The following is an 18,605-nucleotide window of genomic DNA, read 5'->3' as shown; positions in this document are numbered from 1 at the left end:
CTTCATCAGAATTCCGAGAACAATGCAAGAGTTCCGAAGCATTTTTAAACGTCAGCAGAATTCCGAGAACAATGGAAGAGTTCCGAAGCATTTTTAAATTTCAGTAGAATTCCGAAAACAATGGAAGAGTTCCGAAGCATGTTTAAACTTCAGCATAATTTCGAGAACAATGGAAGAGTTTCGAAGCATGTTTAAACTTCAGCAGAATTCCGAGAACAATTGAAGAATTCTGGAGCATGTTTAAACTTCAGCAGAATTCCGAGAACTATGGAATTGTTCCGGAGCATTTTTAAACTTCAGCAGAATTCCGAGAACAATGGAAGAGCTCCGTAGCATTTTTAAACTTCAGCAGAATTGCGAGAACAATGGAAGAGTTCGGAAGCATTTTTAAACTTCTGCAGAATTCCGAGAACCATGGAGGAGTTTCGAAGCATTTTTAAACTTCAGCAGAATTCCGAGAACAATGGAAGAGTTCCGAAGCATTTTTAAACTTCAGAAGAAATACGAGAACAATGGAAGAGTTCCGAAGCATGTTTAAACTTCAGCAGAATTTCGAGAACAATGGAAGAGTTCCGAAGCATTTTTAAACTTCAGTAGAATTTCGAGAACAATGGAAGAGTTCTGAAGCATTTTTAAACTTCAGCAGAATTCCGAGAACAATGGAAGAGTTCCAAAGCATGTTTAAACTTCAGCAGAATTCCGAGAACAATGGAAGAGTTCTGAAGCATTTTTAAACTTCAGCAGAATTCCGAGAACAATGGAAGAGTTCCGAAGCATTTTTAAACTTCAGCAGAATTCCAAGAATAATGGAAGTGTTCCGAAGCATGTTTAAACTTCAGCAGAATTCCGAGAACAATGGAAGAGTTCCGAAGCATGTTTAAACTTTAGCAGAATTCCGAGAACAATGGAAGAGTTCCGAAGCATGTTAAAACTTCAGCAGAATTGCGAGAACAATGGAAGAGCTCCGAAACATGTTTAAACTATAGCAGAATTCCGAGAATAATGGAAGAGTTCCGAAGCATTTTTAAACTTCAGCAGAATTCCGAGAATAAAGGAAGAGCTCCGAAGCATTTTTAAAATTCAGCAGAATTCCTAGAACAATGGAAGTGTTCCGAAGCATTTTTAAACTTCAGCAGAATTCCAAGAATAATGGAAGTGTTCCGAAGCATGTTTAAACTTCAGCAGAATTCCGAGAACAATGGAAGAGTTCCAAAGCATGTTTAAATTTCAGCAGAATTCCGAGAACAATGGAAGAGTTCCGAAGCATGTTTAAACTTCAGCAGAATTCCGAAAACAATGGAAGAGCTCCGAAGCATGTTTAAACTTCAGCAGAATTCCGAGAATAATGGAAGAGTTCCGAAGCATTTTTAAAATTCAGCAGAATTCCTAGAAGAATGGAAGTGTTCCGAAGCATTTTTAAACTTCAGCAGAATTCCGAAAACAATGGAAGAGTTCCGAAGCATGGTTAAACTTCAGCAGAATTCCGAGAAAAATGGAAGAGTTTCGAAGCATTTTTAAACTTCAGCAGAATTCCAAGAACAATGGAAGAATTCCGGAGCATTTTTAAACTTCAACAGAATTCCGAGAACAATGGAAGAGTTCTGAAGCATTTTTAAACTTCAGCGGAATACCGAGAACAATGGAAGAGTTCCAATGCATTTTTAAACTTCAGCAGAATTCCAAGAACAAAGGAAGAGTTCCGAACCATTTTTAAACTTCAGCAGATTTTCGAGAACAATTGAACAGTTCCGAAGCATGTTTAAACTTCAGCAGAATTCCGAGAACAATGGAAGAGTTCCGAAGCATGTTTAAACTTCAGCAGAATTCCGAGAACAAAGGAAGAGTTCCGAAGCATTTTTAAACTTCAGCAGATTTCTGAGAACAATGGAACAGTTCCGAAGCATGTTTAAACTTCAGCAGAATTCCGAGAACAATGGAAGAGTTTCGAAGCATTTTTAAACTTCAGTAGAATTCCGAGAACAATGGAAGAGTTCCAAAGCATGTTACTCTTCAGCAGAACTCCGAGAACAATGGAAGAGTTCCGAAGCATGTTTAAAGTTCAGCAGAATTGCGAGAACAATGGAAGAGTTCCGAAGCATGTTAAACTTCAGGAGAATTCCGAGAAAAATGGAAGAGATCCGAAGCATGTTTAAACTTCAGCAGAATTCCGAGAACAATGGAAGAGTTCTGAAGCATGTTTAAAGTATAGCAGAATTACGAGAATATTGGAAGAGTTCCGAAGCATTTTTAAACTTCAGCAGAATTCCGAGAACAATGGAAGAGTTCCGAAGCATTTTTAAAATTCAGCAGAATTCCTAGAACAATGGAAGAGTTCTGAAGCATTTTTAAACTTCAGCAGAATTCCGAGAACAATGGAAGAGTTCCGAAGCATGTTAAAACTTCAGCAGAATTCCGAGAACAATGGAAGAGCTCCGAAGCATGTAAAAACTTCAGCAGAATTCCGAGAACAATGGAAGAGTTTCGAAGCATTTTTAAACTTCAGCAGAATTCCGAGAAAAATGGAAGAATTCCGGAGCATTTTTAAACTTCAGCAGAATTCCGAGAATAATGGAAGAGTTTCGTAGTATTTTTAAACGTCAGCAGAATTCCGAGAACAATGGAAGAGTTCCGAAGCATTTTTAAACTTCAGCAGAATTCCGATAACAATGGAAGCGTTTCGAAGCATGTTTAAACTTAAGCAGAATTCCGAGAACAATGTAAGAATTCCGAAGCATTTTTAAACTTCAGCAGAATTCCTACAACAAAGGAAGAGTTCCGAAGCATTTTTAAACTTCAGCAATTTCCGAGAACAATGGAACAGTTCTGAAGAATGTTTAAACTTCAGCAGAATTCCGAGAACAATGGAAGAGTTCCGAAGCATGTTTAAACTTCAGCAGAATTCCGAGATCAAAGGAAGAGTTCCGAAGCATTTTTAAACTTCAGCAGATTTCCGAGAACAATGGAACAGTTCCGAAGCATGTTTAAACTTCAGCAGAATTCCGAGAACAATGGAAGAGTTCCGAAGCATTTTTAAACTTCAGTAGAATTCCGAGAACAATGGAAGAGTTCCGAAGCATGTGTAAACTTCAGCAGAACTCCGAGAACAATGGAAGAGTTCCGAAGCATGTTTAAAGTTCAGCAGAATTGCGAGAACAATGGAAGAGTTCCGAAGCATGTTAAACTTCAGGAGAATTCCGAGAACAATGGAAGAGATCCGAAGCATGTTTAAACTTCAGCAGAATTCCGAGAACAATGGAAGAGTTCCGAAGCATTTTTAAACTTCAAGAGAATTCCGAAAACAATGGAAGAGTTCCGAAGCATTTTTAAAATTCAGCAGAATTCCTAGAACAATGGAAGAGTTCTGAAGCATTTTTAAACTTCAAGAGAATTCCGAAAACAATGGAAGAGTTCCGAAGCATTTTTAAAATTCAGCAGAATTCCGAGAACAATGGAAGAGTTTCGAAGCATGTTTAAACTTAAGAAGAATTCCGAGAACAATGGAAGAATTCTGAAGCATTTTCAAACTTCAGCAGAATTCTGAGAACAATGGAAGAGTTCCGAAGCATGTTAAAACTTCAGCAGAATTCCGAGAACAATGGAAGAGCTCCGAAGCATGTAAAAACTTCAGCAGAATTCCGAGAACAATGGAAGAGTTCCAAAGCATGTTTAAACTTCAGCAGAATTCCGAGAACAATGCAAGAGTTCCGAAGCATTTTTAAACGTCAGCAGAATTCCGAGAACAATGGAAGAGTTCCGAAGCATTTTTAAATTTCAGTAGAATTCCGAAAACAATGGAAGAGTTCCGAAGCATGTTTAAACTTCAGCATAATTTCGAGAACAATGGAAGAGTTTCGAAGCATGTTTAAACTTCAGCAGAATTCCGAGAACAATTGAAGAATTCTGGAGCATGTTTAAACTTCAGCAGAATTCCGAGAACTATGGAATTGTTCCGGAGCATTTTTAAACTTCAGCAGAATTCCGAGAACAATGGAAGAGTTCCGTAGCATTTTTAAACTTCAGCAGAATTGCGAGAACAATGGAAGAGTTCCGAAGCATGTTAAACTTCAGCAGAATTCCAAGAACAATGGTAGAGATCCGAAGCATGTTTAAACTTCAGCAGAATTCCGAGAACAATGGAAGAGTTCTGCAGCATTTTTAAACTTCAGCAGAATTCAGAGAACAGTGGAAGAGTTCGGAAGCATTTTTAAACTTCTGCAGAATTCCGAGAACCATGGAGGAGTTTCGAAGCATTTTTAAACTTCAGCAGAATTCCGAGAACAATGGAAGAGTTCCGAAGCATTTTTAAACTTCAGAAGAAATACGAGAACAATGGAAGAGTTCCGAAGCATGTTTAAACTTCAGCAGAATTTCGAGAACAATGGAAGAGTTCCGAAGCATTTTTAAACTTCAGTAGAATTTCGAGAACAATGGAAGAGTTCTGAAGCATTTTTAAACTTCAGCAGAATTCCGAGAACAATGGAAGAGTTCCAAAGCATGTTTAAACTTCAGCAGAATTCCGAGAACAATGGAAGAGTTCTGAAGCATTTTTAAACTTCAGCAGAATTCCGAGAACAATGGAAGAGTTCCGAAGCATTTTTAAACTTCAGCAGAATTCCAAGAATAATGGAAGTGTTCCGAAGCATGTTTAAACTTCAGCAGAATTCCGAGAACAATGGAAGAGTTCCGAAGCATGTTTAAACTTTAGCAGAATTCCGAGAACAATGGAAGAGTTCCGAAGCATGTTAAAACTTCAGCAGAATTGCGAGAACAATGGAAGAGCTCCGAAACATGTTTAAACTATAGCAGAATTCCGAGAACAATGGAAGTGTTCCGAAGCATGTTTAAACTTCAGCAGAATTCCGAGAACAATGGAAGAGTTCCAAAGCATGTTTAAATTTCAGCAGAATTCCGAGAACAATGGAAGAGTTCCGAAGCATGTTTAAACTTCAGCAGAATTCCGAAAACAATGGAAGAGCTCCGAAGCATGTTTAAACTTCAGCAGAATTCCGAGAATAATGGAAGAGTTCCGAAGCATTTTTAAAATTCAGCAGAATTCCTAGAAGAATGGAAGTGTTCCGAAGCATTTTTAAACTTCAGCAGAATTCCGAAAACAATGGAAGAGTTCCGAAGCATGGTTAAACTTCAGCAGAATTCCGAGAAAAATGGAAGAGTTTCGAAGCATTTTTAAACTTCAGCAGAATTCCAAGAACAATGGAAGAATTCCGGAGCATTTTTAAACTTCAACAGAATTCCGAGGACAATGGAAGAGTTCTGAAGCATTTTTAAACTTCAGCAGAATACCGAGAACAATGGAAGAGTTCCAAAGCATTTTTAAACTTCAGCAGAATTCCAAGAACAAAGGAAGAGTTCCGAACCATTTTTAAACTTCAGCAGATTTTCGAGAACAATTGAACAGTTCCGAAGCATGTTTAAACTTCAGCAGAATTCCGAGAACAATGGAAGAGTTCCGAAGCATGTTTAAACTTCAGCAGAATTCCGAGAACAAAGGAAGAGTTCCGAAGCATTTTTAAACTTCAGCAGATTTCTGAGAACAATGGAACAGTTCCGAAGCATGTTTAAACTTCAGCAGAATTCCGAGAACAATGGAAGAGTTTCGAAGCATTTTTAAACTTCAGTAGAATTCCGAGAACAATGGAAGAGTTCCAAAGCATGTTACTCTTCAGCAGAACTTCGAGAACAATGGAAGAGTTCCGAAGCATGTTTAAAGTTCAGCAGAATTGCGAGAACAATGGAAGAGTTCCGAAGCATGTTAAACTTCAGGAGAATTCCGAGAAAAATGGAAGAGATCCGAAGCATGTTTAAACTTCAGCAGAATTCCGAGAACAATGGAAGAGTTCTGAAGCATGTTTAAAGTATAGCAGAATTACGAGAATATTGGAAGAGTTCCGAAGCATTTTTAAACTTCAGCAGAATTCCGAGAACAATGGAAGAGTTCCGAAGCATTTTTAAAATTCAGCAGAATTCCTAGAACAATGGAAGAGTTCTGAAGCATTTTTAAACTTCAGCAGAATTCCGAGAACAATGGAAGAGTTCCGAAGCATGTTAAAACTTCAGCAGAATTCCGAGAACAATGGAAGAGCTCCGAAGCATGTAAAAACTTCAGCAGAATTCCGAGAACAATGGAAGAGTTTCGAAGCATTTTTAAACTTCAGCAGAATTCCGAGAAAAATGGAAGAATTCCGGAGCATTTTTAAACTTCAGCAGAATTCCGAGAATAATGGAAGAGTTTCGTAGTATTTTTAAACGTCAGCAGAATTCCGAGAACAATGGAAGAGTTCCGAAGCATTTTTAAACTTCAGCAGAATTCCGATAACAATGGAAGCGTTTCGAAGCATGTTTAAACTTAAGCAGAATTCCGAGAACAATGTAAGAATTCTGAAGCATTTTTAAACTTCAGCAGAATTCCTAGAACAAAGGAAGAGTTCCGAAGCATTTTTAAACTTCAGCAATTTCCGAGAACAATGGAACAGTTCTGAAGAATGTTTAAACTTCAGCAGAATTCCGAGAACAATGGAAGAGTTCCGAAGCATGTTTAAACTTCAGCAGAATTCCGAGATCAAAGGAAGAGTTCCGAAGCATTTTTAAACTTCAGCAGATTTCCGAGAACAATGGAACAGTTCCGAAGCATGTTTAAACTTCAGCAGAATTCCGAGAACAATGGAAGAGTTCCGAAGCATTTTTAAACTTCAGTAGAATTCCGAGAACAATGGAAGAGTTCCGAAGCATGTGTAAACTTCAGCAGAACTCCGAGAACAATGGAAGAGTTCCGAAGCATGTTTAAAGTTCAGCAGAATTGCGAGAACAATGGAAGAGTTCCGAAGCATGTTAAACTTCAGGAGAATTCCGAGAACAATGGAAGAGATCCGAAGCATGTTTAAACTTCAGCAGAATTCCGAGAACAATGGAAGAGTTCCGAAGCATTTTTAAACTTCAAGAGAATTCCGAAAACAATGGAAGAGTTCCGAAGCATTTTTAAAATTCAGCAGAATTCCTAGAACAATGGAAGAGTTCTGAAGCATTTTTAAACTTCAAGAGAATTCCGAAAACAATGGAAGAGTTCCGAAGCATTTTTAAAATTCAGCAGAATTCCGAGAACAATGGAAGAGTTTCGAAGCATGTTTAAACTTAAGAAGAATTCCGAGAACAATGGAAGAATTCTGAAGAATTTTCAAACTTCAGCAGAATTCTGAGAACAATGGAAGAGTTCCGAAGCATGTTTAAACTTCAGCAGAATTCCGAGAACAATGGAAGAGCTCCGAAGCATGTAAAAACTTCAGCAGAATTCCGAGAACAATGGAAGAGTTCCAAAGCATGTTTAAACTTCAGCAGAATTCCGAGAACAATGCAAGAGTTCCGAAGCATTTTTAAACGTCAGCAGAATTCCGAGAACAATGGAAGAGTTCCGAAGCATTTTTAAATTTCAGTAGAATTCCGAAAACAATGGAAGAGTTCCGAAGCATTTTTAAAATTCAGCAGAATTCCTAGAACAATGGAAGAGTTCTGAAGCATTTTTAAACTTCAAGAGAATTCCGAAAACAATGGAAGAGTTCCGAAGCATTTTTAAAATTCAGCAGAATTCCGAGAACAATGGAAGAGTTTCGAAGCATGTTTAAACTTAAGAAGAATTCCGAGAACAATGGAAGAATTCTGAAGCATTTTCAAACTTCAGCAGAATTCTGAGAACAATGGAAGAGTTCCGAAGCATGTTAAAACTTCAGCAGAATTCCGAGAACAATGGAAGAGCTCCGAAGCATGTAAAAACTTCAGCAGAATTCCGAGAACAATGGAAGAGTTCCAAAGCATGTTTAAACTTCAGCAGAATTCCGAGAACAATGCAAGAGTTCCGAAGCATTTTTAAACGTCAGCAGAATTCCGAGAACAATGGAAGAGTTCCGAAGCATTTTTAAATTTCAGTAGAATTCCGAAAACAATGGAAGAGTTCCGAAGCATGTTTAAACTTCAGCATAATTTCGAGAACAATGGAAGAGTTTCGAAGCATGTTTAAACTTCAGCAGAATTCCGAGAACAATTGAAGAATTCTGGAGCATTTTTAAACTTCAGCAGAATTCCGAGAACAATGGAAGAGTTCTGAAGCATTTTTAAACTTCAGCAGAATTCCGAGAACAATGGAAGAGTTTTGTAGCATTTTTAAACGTAAGCAGAATTCCGAGAACAATGGAAGAGTTCCGAAGCATGTTTAAACTTCAGCAGAACTCCGAGAACAATGGAAGAGTTCCAAAGCATGTTTAAAGATCAGCAGAATTGCTAGAACAATGGAAGCGTTCCGAAGCATGTTAAACTTCAGCAGAATTCCGAGAACAATGGAAGAGTTCCGAAGCAATTTTAAACTTCAACAGAATTCCGAAAACAATGGAAGAGTTCCGAAGCATTTTTAAAATTCAGCAGAATTCCTAGAACAATGGAAGAGTTTCGAAGCATGTTTAAACTTAAGCAGAATTCCGAGAACAGTGGAAGAATTCCGAAGCATGTTAAAACTTCAGCAGAATTCCGAGAACAATGGAAGAGCTCCGAAGCATGTATAAACTTCAGCAGAATTCCGAGAACAATGGAAGAGTTCCGAAGCATGTTTAAACTTCAGCAGAATTCCGAGGACAATGCAAAAGTTCCGAAGCCTTTTTAAACATCAGCAGAATTCCGATAACAATGGAAGAGTTCCGAAGCATTTTTAAACTTCAGCAGAATTCCGAGAACAATGGAAGAGTTCCGAAGCATTTTTAAATTTCAGCAGAATTCCGAGAACAATGGAAGAGTTACAAAGCATGTTTAAACTTCAGCAGAATTCCGAGAATAATGGAAGTGTTACAAAGCATGTTTAAACTTCAGCAGAATTACGAGAACCACGGAAGAGTTCCGAAGCATGTTTAAACATCAGCAGAATTCAGAGAACAATGGAAGAGTTCCGAAGCATGTTTAAACTTCAGCAGAATTCCGAGAACTATGGAATTGTTCCGGAGTATTTTTAAACTTCAGCAGAATTCCGAGAACAATGGAAGAGTTCCGTAGCATTTTTAAACTTCAGCAGAATTGCGAGAACAATGGAAGAGTTCAGAAGCATGTTAAACTTCAGCAGAATTCCAAGAACAATGGTAGAGATCCGAATCATGTTTAAACTTCAGCAGAATTCCGAGAACAATGGAAGAGTTCCGTAGTATTTTTAAACTTCAGCAGAATTCCGAGAACAATGGAAGAGTTCTGCAGCATTTTTAAACTTCAGCAGAATTCAGAGAACAGTGGAAGAGTTCGGAAGCATTTTTAAACGTCTGCAGAATTCCGAGAACAATGGAGGAGTTTCGAAGCATTTTTAAACTTCAGCAGAATTCCGAGAACAATGGAAGAGTTCCGAAGCATTTTTAAACTTCAGAAGAAATACGAGAACAATGGAAGAGTTCCGAAGCATGTTTAAACTTCAGCAGAATTACGAGAACAATTGAAGAGTTCCGAAGCATTTTTAAACTTCAGTAGAATTTCGAGAACAATGGAAGAGTTCTGAAGCATTTTTAAACTTCATCAGAATTCCGAGAACAATGGAAGAGTTCCAAAGCATGTTTAAACTTCAGCAGAATTCCGAGAACAATGGAAGAGTTCTGAAGCATTTTTAAACTTCAGCAGAATTCCGAGAACAATGGAAGAGTTCCGAAGCATTTTTAAACTTCAGCAGAATTCCAAGAATAATGGAAGTGTTCCGAAGCATGTTTAAACTTCAGCAGAATTCCGAGAACAATGGAAGAGTTCCGAAGCATGTTTAAACTTCAGCAGAATTCCGAGAACAATGGAAGAGTTCCGAAGCATGTTTAAACTTCAGCAGAATTCCGAGAACAATGGAAGAGCTCCGAAGCATGTTTAAACTATAGCAGAATTCCGAGAATAATGGTAGAGTTCCGAAGCATTTTTAAACTTCAGCAGAATTCCAAGAATAAAGGAAGAGTTCCGAAGCATTTTTAAAATTCAGCAGAATTCCTAGAACAATGGAAGTGTTCCGAAGCATTTTTAAACTTCAGCAGAATTCCAAGAATAATGGAAGTGTTCCGAAGTATGTTTAAACTTCAGCAGAATTCCGAGAACAATGGAAGAGTTCCGAAGCATGTTTAAACTTCAGCAGAATTCCGAGAACAATGGAAGAGTTTCGAAGCATGTTTAAACTTCAGCAGAATTCCGAGAACAATGGAAGAATTCCGGAGCATTTTTAAACTTCAGCAGAATTCCGAGAACAATGGAAGAGTTTCGTAGCATTTTTAAACGTCAGCAGAATTCTGAGAACAATGGAAGAGTTCCGAAGCATTTTTAAACTTCAGCAATATTCCTAGAACAATGGAAGAGTTCCGAAGCATTTTTAAACTTCAGCAGAAGTTCGAGAACAAATCGAACAGTTCCGAGGGAATGTTTAAACTTCAGCAGAATTCCGAGAACAATGAAAGAGTTCCGAAGCATGTTTAAACTTCAGCAGAATTCCGAGATCAAAGGAAGAGTTCTGAAGCATTTTTAAACTTCAGCAGATTTCCGAGAACAATGGAACAGTTCCGAAGCATGTTTAAACTTCAGCAGAATTCCGAGAACAATGGAAGAGTTCCGAAGCATTTTTAAACTTCAGTAGAATTCCGAGAACAATGGAAGAGTTCCAAAGCATGTTTAAACTTCAGCAGAACTCCGAGAACAATGGAAGAGTTCCAAAGCATGTTTAAAGATCAGCAGAATTGCTAGAACAATGGAAGAGTTCCGAAGCATGTTAAACTTCAGGAGAATTCCGAGAACAATGGAAGAGATCCGAAGCATGTTTAAACTTCAGCAGAATTCCGAGTACAATGGAAGAATTCCGAAGCATTTTTAAACTTCAACAGAATTCCGAAAACAATGGAAGAGTTCCGAAGCATTTTTAAAATTCAGCAGAATTCCTAGAACAATGGAAGAGTTCTGAAGCATTTTTAAACTTCAGCAGAATTCCGAGAACAATGGAAGAGTTTCGAAGCATGTTTAAACTTAAGCAGAATTCCGAGAACAATGGAAGAATTCTGAAGCATTTTTAAACTTCAGCAGAATTCCGAGAACAATGGAAGAGTTCCGAAGCATGTTAAAACTTCAGCAGAATTCCGAGAACAATGGAAGAGCTCCGAAAAATGTATAAACTTCAGCAGAATTCCGAGAACAATGGAAGAGTTCCGAAGCATGTTTAAACATCAGCAGAATTCCGAGAACAATGCAAAAGTTCCGAAGCCTTTTTAAACGTCAGCAGAATTCCGATAAAAATGGAAGAGTTCCGAAGCATTTTTAAACTTCAGCAGAATTCCGAGAACAATGGAAGAGTTCCGAAGCATTTTTAAACTTCAGCAGAATTCCGAGAACAATGGAAGAGTTACGAAGCATGTTTAAACTTCAGCAGAATTCCGAGAATAATGGAAGTGTTACAAAGCATGTTTAAACTTCAGCAGAATTACGAGAACCACGGAAGAGTTCCGAAGCATGTTTAAACATCAGCAGAATTCCGAGAACAATGGAAGAGTTCCGAAGCATGTTTAAACTTCAGCAGAAATCCGAGAACAATGGAAGATTTCCGAAGCATGTTTAAACTTCAGCAGAATTCCGAGAACTATGGAAGAGTTCCGTAGCATTTTTAAACTTCAGCAGAATTCCGAGAACAATGGAAGAGTTCCGTAGCATTTTTAAACTTCAGCAGAATTGCGAGAACAATGGAAGAGTTCCGAAGCATGTTAAACTTCAGCAGAATTCCAAGAACAATGGTAGAGATCCGAAGCATGTTTAAACTTCAGCAGAATTCCGAGAACAATGGAAGAGTTCTGCAGCATTTTTAAACTTCAGCAGAATTCAGAGAACAGTGGAAGAGTTCGGAAGCATTTTTAAACTTCTGCAGAATTCCGAGAACAATGGAGGAGTTTCGAAGCATTTTTAAACTTCAGCAGAATTACGAGAACAATGGAAGAGTTCCGAAGCATTTTTAAACTTCAGAAGAAATACGAGAACAATGGAAGAGTTCCGAAGCATGTTTAAACTTCAGCAGAATTTCGAGAACAATGGAAGAGTTCCGAAGCATTTTTAAACTTCAGTAGAATTTCGAGAACAATGGAAGAGTTCTGAAGCATTTTTAAACTTCAGCAGAATTCCGAGAACAATGGAAGAGTTCCAAAGCATGTTTAAACTTCAGCAGAATTCCGAGAACAATGGAAGAGTTCTGAAGCATTTTTAAACTTCAGCAGAATTCCGAGAACAATGGAAGAGTTCCGAAGCATTTTTAAACTTCAGCAGAATTCCAAGAATAATGGAAGTGTTCCGAAGCATGTTTAAACTTCAGCAGAATTCCGAGAACAATGGAAGAGTTCCGAAGCATGTTTAAACTTTAGCAGAATTCCGAGAACAATGGAAGAGTTCCGAAGCATGTTAAAACTTCAGCAGAATTGCGAGAACAATGGAAGAGATCCGAAACATGTTTAAACTATAGCAGAATTCCGAGAATAATGGAAGAGTTCCGAAGCATTTTTAAACTTCAGCAGAATTCCGAGAATAAAGGAAGAGCTCCGAAGCATTTTTAAAATTCAGCAGAATTCCTAGAACAATGGAAGTGTTCCGAAGCATTTTTAAACTTCAGCAGAATTCCAAGAATAATGGAAGTGTTCCGAAGCATGTTTAAACTTCAGCAGAATTCCGAGAACAATGGAAGAGTTCCAAAGCATGTTTAAATTTCAGCAGAATTCCGAGAACAATGGAAGAGTTCCGAAGCATGTTTAAACTTCAGCAGAATTCCGAAAACAATGGAAGAGCTCCGAAGCATGTTTAAACTTCAGCAGAATTCCGAGAATAATGGAAGAGTTCCGAAGCATTTTTAAAATTCAGCAGAATTCCTAGAAGAATGGAAGTGTTCCGAAGCATTTTTAAACTTCAGCAGAATTCCGAAAACAATGGAAGAGTTCCGAAGCATGGTTAAACTTCAGCAGAATTCCGAGAAAAATGGAAGAGTTTCGAAGCATGTTTAAACTTCAGCAGAATTCCAAGAACAATGGAAGAATTCCGGAGCATTTTTAAACTTCAACAGAATTCCGAGAACAATGGAAGAGTTCTGAAGCATTTTTAAACTTCAGCAGAATACCGAGAACAATGGAAGAGTTCCAAAGCATTTTTAAACTTCAGCAGAATTCCAAGAACAAAGGAAGAGTTCCGAACCATTTTTAAACTTCAGCAGATTTTCGAGAACAATTGAACAGTTCCGAAGCATGTTTAAACTTCAGCAGAATTCCGAGAACAATGGAAGAGTTCCGAAGCATGTTTAAACTTCAGCAGAATTCCGAGAACAAAGGAAGAGTTCCGAAGCATTTTTAAACTTCAGCAGATTTCCGAGAACAATGGAACAGTTCCGAAGCATGTTTAAACTTCAGCAGAATTCCGAGAACAATGGAAGAGTTTCGAAGCATTTTTAAACTTCAGCAGAATTCCGAGAACAATGGAAGAGTTCCAAAGCATGTTACTCTTCAGCAGAACTCCGAGAACAATGGAAGAGTTCCGAAGCATGTTTAAAGTTCAGCAGAATTGCGAGAACAATGGAAGAGTTCCGAAGCATGTTAAACTTCAGGAGAATTCCGAGAAAAATGGAAGAGATCCGAAGCATGTTTAAACTTCAGCAGAATTCCGAGAACAATGGAAGAGTTCTGAAGCATGTTTAAAGTATAGCAGAATTACGAGAATATTGGAAGAGTTCCGAAGCATTTTTAAACTTCAGCAGAATTCCGAGAACAATGGAAGAGTTCCGAAGCATTTTTAAAATTCAGCAGATTTCCTAGAACAATGGAAGAGTTCTGAAGCATTTTTAAACTTCAGCAGAATTCCGAGAACAATGGAAGAGTTCCGAAGCATGTTAAAACTTCAGCAGAATTCCGAGAACAATGGAAGAGCTCCGAAGCATGTAAAAACTTCAGCAGAATTCCGAGAACAATGGAAGAGTTTCGAAGCATTTTTAAACTTCAGCAGAATTCCGAGAAAAATGGAAGAATTCCGGAGCATTTTTAAACTTCAGCAGAATTCCGAGAATAATGGAAGAGTTTCGTAGTATTTTTAAACGTCAGCAGAATTCCGAGAACAATGGAAGAGTTCCGAAGCATTTTTAAACTTCAGCAGAATTCCGATAACAATGGAAGCGTTTCGAAGCATGTTTAAACTTAAGCAGAATTCCGAGAACAATGTAAGAATTCCGAAGCATTTTTAAACTTCAGCAGAATTCCTAGAACAAAGGAAGAGTTCCGAAGCATTTTTAAACTTCAGCAATTTCCCAGAACAATGGAACAGTTCTGAAGAATGTTTAAACTTCAGCAGAATTCCGAGAACAATGGAAGAGTTCCGAAGCATGTTTAAACTTCAGCAGAATTCCGAGATCAAAGGAAGAGTTCCGAAGCATTTTTAAACTTCAGCAGATTTCCGAGAACAATGGAACAGTTCCGAAGCATGTTTAAACTTCAGCAGAATTCCGAGAACAAAGGAAGAGTTCCGAAGCATTTTTAAACTTCAGTAGAATTCCGAGAACAATGGAAGAGTTCCGAAGCATGTGTAAACTTCAGCAGAACTCCGAGAACAATGGAAGAGTTCCGAAGCATGTTTAAAGTTCAGCAGAATTGCGAGAACAATGGAAGAGTTCCGAAGCATGTTAAACTTCAGGAGAATTCCGAGAACAATGGAAGAGATCCGAAGCATGTTTAAACTTCAGCAGAATTCCGAGAACAATGGAAGAGTTCCGAAGCATTTTTAAACTTCAAGAGAATTCCGAAAACAATGGAAGAGTTCCGAAGCATTTTTAAAATTCAGCAGAATTCCTAGAACAATGGAAGAGTTCTGAAGCATTTTTAAACTTCAAGAGAATTCCGAAAACAATGGAAGAGTTCCGAAGCATTTTTAAAATTCAGCAGAATTCCGAGAACAATGGAAGAGTTTCGAAGTATGTTTAAACTTAAGAAGAATTCCGAGAACAATAGAAGAATTCTGAAGCATTTTCAAACTTCAGCAGAATTCTGAGAACAATGGAAGAGTTCCGAAGCATGTTAAAACTTCAGCAGAATTCCGAGAACAATGGAAGAGCTCCGAAGCATGTAAAAACTTCAGCAGAATTCCGAGAACAATGGAAGAGTTCCAAAGCATGTTTAAACTTCAGCAGAATTCCGAGAACAATGCAAGAGTTCCGAAGCATTTTTAAACGTCAGCAGAATTCCGAGAACAATGGAAGAGTTCCGAAGCATTTTTAAATTTCAGTAGAATTCCGAAAACAATGGAAGAGTTCCGAAGCATGTTTAAACTTCAGCATAATTTCGAGAACAATGGAAGAGTTTCGAAGCATGTTTAAACTTCAGCAGAATTCCGAGAACAATTGAAGAATTCTGGAGCATTTTTAAACTTCATCAGAATTCCGAGAACAATGGAAGAGTTCTGAAGCATTTTTAAACTTCAGCAGAATTCCGAGAACAATGGAAGAGTTTTGTAGCATTTTTAAACGTAAGCAGAATTCCGAGAACAATGGAAGAGTTCCGAAGCATGTTTAAACTTCAGCAAAATTCCTAGAACAATGGAAGAGTTCCGAAGCATTTTTAAACTTCAGCAGAATTCCGAGAACAATGGAAGAGTTTCGAAGCATGTTTAAACTTAAGCAGAATTCCGAGAACAATGTAAGAATTCCGAAGCATTTTTAAACTTCAGCAGAATTCCTAGAACAAAGGAAGAGTTCCGAAGCATTTTTAAACTTCAGCAATTTCCGAGAACAATAGAAGAGTTCCGAAGCATGTTTAAACTTCAGCAGAATTCCGAGAACAATGGAAGAGTTCCGAAGCATGTTTAAACTTCAGCAGAATTCCGAGAACAATGGAAGAGCTCCGAAGCATGTATAAACTTCAGCAGAATTCCGAGAACAATGGAAGAGTTCCGAAGCATGTTTAAACTTCAGCAGAATTCCGAGATCAAAGGAAGAGTTCCGAAGCATTTTTAAACTTCAGAAGATTTTCGAGAACAATGGAACAGTTGCGAAGCATGTTTAAACTTCAGCAGAACTCCGAGAACAATGGAAGAGTTCCGAAGCATGTTTAAAGTTCAGCAGAATTGCGAGAACAATGGAAGAGTTCCGAAGCATGTTAAACTTCAGGAGAATTCCGAGAACAATGGAAGAGATCCGAACCATGTTTCAACTTCAGCAGAATTCCGAGAACAATGGAAGAGTTCCGAAGCATTTTTAAACTTCAGTAGAATTCCGAAAACAATGGAAGAGTTCCGAAGCATGTTTAAACTTCAAAGCCTACAAAAGACAAAAGACAAAAATATATCTCATACCCTACCATCATTATATATAAATGTAAAGCAAAGTTGCATAATAAATATAGGGTACTTAGTGAACTATTTTTGATCAAAAAAAGTATACAAGCCGTCCCACCAGCGACAAGGTGACCCTAAATTGGGACGGTACCTATACTGCCTATATTAAAAACCTTACTGTATATCAAAGTTGAAGTAATGCATATAAAAGGGTAGACAAATAGGACCGGGTCCCAACTCCAGACCACCCAGGCCCGTGGTAAGCTACATATATACCAGTCAGCTCAACAAAGGGGATGCCACACCCTTAAATTGCACAGAGTGCAAACAAGACAAAAAACCAGGCAATGTGAACTGAGGTCTAAGATGGTAGACATGCAAGAAATAGGAGCATGTTCACACTAGCAAAAAAGAAACAAAACCTACAAAAGACAAAAGACAAAAATATATCTCATACCCTACCATCATTATATATAAATGTAAAGCAAAGTTGCATAATAAATATAGGGTACTTAGTGAACTATTTTTGATCAAAAAAAGTATACAAGCCGTCCCACCAGCGACAAGGTGACCCTAAATTGGGACGGTACCTATACTGCCTATATTAAAAACCTTACTGTATATCAAAGTTGAAGTAATGCATATAAAAGGGTAGACAAATAGGACCGGGTCCCAACTCCAGACCACCCAGGCCCGTGGTAAGCTACATATATACCAGTCAGCTCAACAAAGGGGATGCCACACCCTTAAATTGCACAGAATGCAAACAAGACAAAAAACCAGGCAATGTGAACTGAGGTCTAAGATGGTAGACATGCAAGAAATAGGAGCATGTTCACACTAGCAAAAAAGAAACAAAACCTACAAAAGACAAAAGACAAAAATATATCTCATACCCTACCATCATTATATATAAATGTAAAGCAAAGTTGCATAATAAATATAGGGTACTTAGTGAACTATTTTTGATCAAAAAAAGTATACAAGCCGTCCCACCAGCGACAAGGTGACCCTAAATTGGGACGGTACCTATACTGCCTATATTAAAAACCTTACTGTATATCAAAGTTGAAGTAATGCATATAAAAGGGTAGACAAATAGGACCGGGTCCCAACTCCAGACCACCCAGGCCCGTGGTAAGCTACATATATACCAGTCAGCTCAACAAAGGGGATGCCACACCCTTAAATTGCACAGAATGCAAACAAGACAAAAAAACAGGCAATGTGAACTGAGGTCTAAGATGGTAGACATGCAAGAAATAGGAGCATATTCACACTAGCAAAAAAGAAACAAAACCTACAAAAGACAAAAGACAAAAATATATCTCATACCCTACCATCATTATATATAAATGTAAAGCAAAGTTGCATAATAAATATAGGGTACTTAGTGAACTATTTTTGATCAAAAAAAGTATACAAGCCGTCCCACCAGCGACAAGGTGACCCTAAATTGGGACGGTACCTATACTGCCTATATTAAAAACCTTACTGTATATCAAAGTTGAAGTAATGCATATAAAAGGGTAGACAAATAGGACCGGGTCCCAACTCCAGACCACCCAGGCCCGTGGTAAGCTACATATATACCAGTCAGCTCAACAAAGGGGATGCCACACCCTTAAATTGCACAGAATGCAAACAAGACAAAAAACCAGGCAATGTGAACTGAGGTCTAAGATGGTAGACATGCAAGAAATAGGAGCATGTTCACACTAGCAAAAAAGAAACAAAACCTACAAAAGACAAAAGACAAAAATATATCTCATACCCTACCATCATTATATATAAATGTAAAGCAAAGTTGCATAATAAATATAGGGTACTTAGTGAACTATTTTTGATCAAAAAAAGTATACAAGCCGTCCCACCAGCGACAAGGTGACCCTAAATTGGGACGGTACCTATACTGCCTATATTAAAAACCTTACTGTATATCAAAGTTGAAGTAATGCATATAAAAGGGTAGACAAATAGGACCGGGTCCCAACTCCAGACCACCCAGGCCCGTGGTAAGCTACATATATACCAGTCAGCTCAACAAAGGGGATGCCACACCCTTAAATTGCACAGAATGCAAACAAGACAAAAAACCAGGCAATGTGAACTGAGGTCTAAGATGGTAGACATGCAAGAAATAGGAGCATGTTCACACTAGCAAAAAAGAAACAAAACCTACAAAAGACAAAAGACAAAAATATATCTCATACCCTACCATCATTATATATAAATGTAAAGCAAAGTTGCATAATAAATATAGGGTACTTAGTGAACTA

The sequence above is a fragment of the Phyllobates terribilis genome, unplaced genomic scaffold (genome assembly GCF_046119375.1).
Source record: "Phyllobates terribilis strain yellow unplaced genomic scaffold, ASM4611937v1 Scaffold_8__6_contigs__length_399053987, whole genome shotgun sequence".
NCBI classification, from domain to species: Eukaryota; Metazoa; Chordata; class Amphibia; order Anura; family Dendrobatidae; genus Phyllobates; species Phyllobates terribilis.
The sequence above is the reverse complement of the archived record's forward strand: the minus strand, read 5'-3'. Positions refer to the sequence as shown.